This window comes from Artibeus jamaicensis, unplaced genomic scaffold (assembly GCF_021234435.1).
Source record: "Artibeus jamaicensis isolate MK-2021 breed Jamaican fruit bat unplaced genomic scaffold, CSHL_Jam_final scaffold_461, whole genome shotgun sequence".
Lineage (NCBI taxonomy): Eukaryota > Metazoa > Chordata > Mammalia > Chiroptera > Phyllostomidae > Artibeus > Artibeus jamaicensis.
In genome coordinates this window covers 16385262-16388179 of record NW_026522045.1, presented here as the reverse complement: position 1 = coordinate 16388179, position 2918 = coordinate 16385262, and the positions used below count along the sequence as shown (strand labels likewise).

Below are 2918 nucleotides of genomic sequence, written 5' to 3'. Positions count from 1 at the left end.
AAAACTATAGATATGTTTTTTTTTATCACACTGTTGCTCTTAGTTTCAAAGGAAAAAGTTTTTGATATGAATGGCAACAATATTGCATTCTTCAATTTTCCTTCCCTCTGATTCAACTGAGTGGAAGAGAAAACAATACCACATACTGGGGAAAAAAGAGTAGCTTTTCTTTTTTAAGTACCCATTTTAAAAGCTGGTCGTTCCAAGGTTCCCTGGTGTTTCTGCTAATCAACTTGTGAAATGAGGTCTCTGATACACCCATCCACAGATTGTGCTCCTTGAGTTTCTGGGCTAAGGACAGTTACCTTGTTCTATCCGAGCTAAGACATGATTGCTTTTTGCAAGTTGGAGGCCTTCTATTTTCTTCTGTGCATATTTCAGTTGGATCTTTACCACATCATTGTCTGCTTTCAGTGCATTTTATTTCTTGTTCCAGCTCTTGATAGGTTGGGAGTCTGAGGTGATGGAGCTCCTCCTTTGATTTTATGAGGGAGTGTTTATTCTTCCAATTTACTAAAGCCCACTTACTAACCAAGACTGGGCTGGGACAGGGAGATGTTGGACATGGAAACACATACAGAGTGTCTTGGGCTGTCTTCCCTGTCTTCCACAGGGAAGACAGCACAAAAGGATCAGAAGGGCCCTTACTGCCAATCCAGAGCAGTAATTCCATCTGTGTGGCCTTGTGGGTCACAGTCCTCTTTAGCCAAACAGAGATCTTCTATGAGGACACCCCCATGAGCATGATGGTCTGATCCCTACTTTCTTTACCTTGTTCCACAGCTTCCCCATTAGGGAATGTGTAAGCTACTGAGTTCTTGGCATGCTTCTTGAACTCAAACACAACCAGATCTTTGCATTGTTTGTGACTGTTCATCCCGTAGTCTTTACATTGATATCCTTGTTTGATCACTCCCCAGAGAAATCCATAACAGTTGTCACAGCAAGTAGGCTTCAGGTAGGTTGTCCCCTGGAAGTTGTGAGGACAGTCCAGGCCCACCTTGGAATAGATTGAGCTGGCCCTCATGAAATACGGTGTGATCTTGTTCCTGCTGGTGAGGCAATTCCTGTCTTTGTCCATCACACAGAAAGAAAATGGAAAACTCACAGCAATTTTTTCAAATTCTTCCTGAAAAGTGTATCCATCTTGGTTGTGATCATAGTTCTTGAAGACAGAATCCACCATCCTCTGGACATGTTTACTTATAGTCTTTGGGTCAGATTTGGGAGATACTCCAGAGTCCCAGTCCACTACTACTGGTGGCTTTGAAGGTGTTAGTGGTGGGTCTATGTGGTTCCTTGGCTCCCAGGCATCAGAAAGCTCATGGATTTCATCCTCAGTGTAGTAGAGATCTGAGGATAATGTCAGCAGGTGCACCAAATCCTTGTTGGCCTCCAAGGCTCCAAGGGCAAGGCCACCTCTTACAGCTGGACCAGTTTGTTGATATGATTGTAAAGAGCCAGCAGCTTGTGGACATTCACCTTCCCATCCTCCAGGTAGTTAGGCGTATCTTCATACAGGGAGATGAGGTCCTTGAGGTGCACCCCCAGGATGGGGATCTTGAAGTGGGCACACTCCCTGTAGGCTTGCCGGTAGTTATCATAGTTTCTGCAGGAGGACAGTAGCTCAGTCATCTGACCCAGGACCTTATTGATTTCATGTGGGACGTGTGAACTTGTATCCTTGAGCCTGGAGATTGAGCTGTAACATAGGCCTCCTATCACAGCTATCAAAGTATTGAAATTCTGTAGTTGGTGGAGCTCCTGAGCCACCTGGATGAACCTGATGAAGACTTCAGCTCACAGCTGCAAGATGGGGCAGCTGAGCACCATCAGCTGCACCCACTATGGGATGCCATTGCACAGGGCTATGAAGCACTCCATGGTGGGGTTCTCCTTCATACAGCTGTTCACCAGGTAATTTTGATACTCAGAGAAGGATATTCACCAGAAGGATTTGAACTCAAGGTAGGTGAGGTGTCCTGACAGCTCTTCTGGTTCCAGATGGTCAAAGAGCAGGGAGACTTTCCGTTTTTTGGTGTTCAATTTTATCCTTTGAGTGAGTTTCCTGGACCAGTTATGGGCATTGATTTGAGTTGTGTTGATCAGGCGGCAGTGTAGCTCCTCCCCCTCAGCTTTCACCAGTTCCTGAGACTCCTCCATAGTGTTTGGCAAGTTGGCGTCTGTCTTAAACATGATCCAGAACTCTGTTATCCAATACCTCACAAAATAGCAAATCTTCAGGCAAAGCCCTGGTGAATTCTTTGCCAAGGCCTCCTTATATGGGGCAATTACTTTTCGGAGCAGCTCAGCAGAGGAAATGATAATTCAATGCATGGTCAGCATGACATGCAACAGCTGGTTACTTCGACGTAGGTTTCCATCTGCATCAAAGGACTGAATGCAGCTATAGATGAGATTGTCCAGGCTGGCTTCTTTGGCCAAATGTCCCAGAGGTACCATTGTTCAGAACTGGGTGATCTGGGCCAGCTGGGACGGGAGGGGATGGGGCTGCTGGCTGTCTACCTCTAGTTTTGCTTCAGGGGCAGTTCTGCAGCTATGGGAAGGTTTCTGAGGAGCCTCTTTCTCCTTGCCCAGGGTACCTATGGCCATGGTCATGGCCGCACTGGTGAGTCGCTTCACCTTGTACAGCTAGATGGGCTCAGTGGGGCATATCACATCACCACCTCCACTGCCCCTGCTGCCTCCAGCCTGTCCCTTTGCCCAGGGCCTCTCTGCCTCCAGGCTGCCCACCTGCTGCTCTCCAGTTTCCTTAGGGTTTTATCCTCTTTGCTAATCTCATCTTTCCTGAGATGAATTTATTCCATTCCATGGGTCTTACTTTCACACCTAAATTGGACTTTCCTTAGGAGATTCAGAACTGTGTTGGCTATTAAAATTGCTCTAAAGCCTAGTTT

At 46.4% G+C, this 2918-nt stretch overlaps 1 pseudogene; it reads right to left on the bottom strand.

The window, feature by feature from the left end:
- Nucleotides 1–291: 291 nt before the first annotated feature.
- Nucleotides 292–2619, bottom strand: LOC128626221 (RAS guanyl-releasing protein 1-like; annotated as a pseudogene).
- Between the last annotated feature and the right edge of the window lie 299 nt (nt 2620–2918).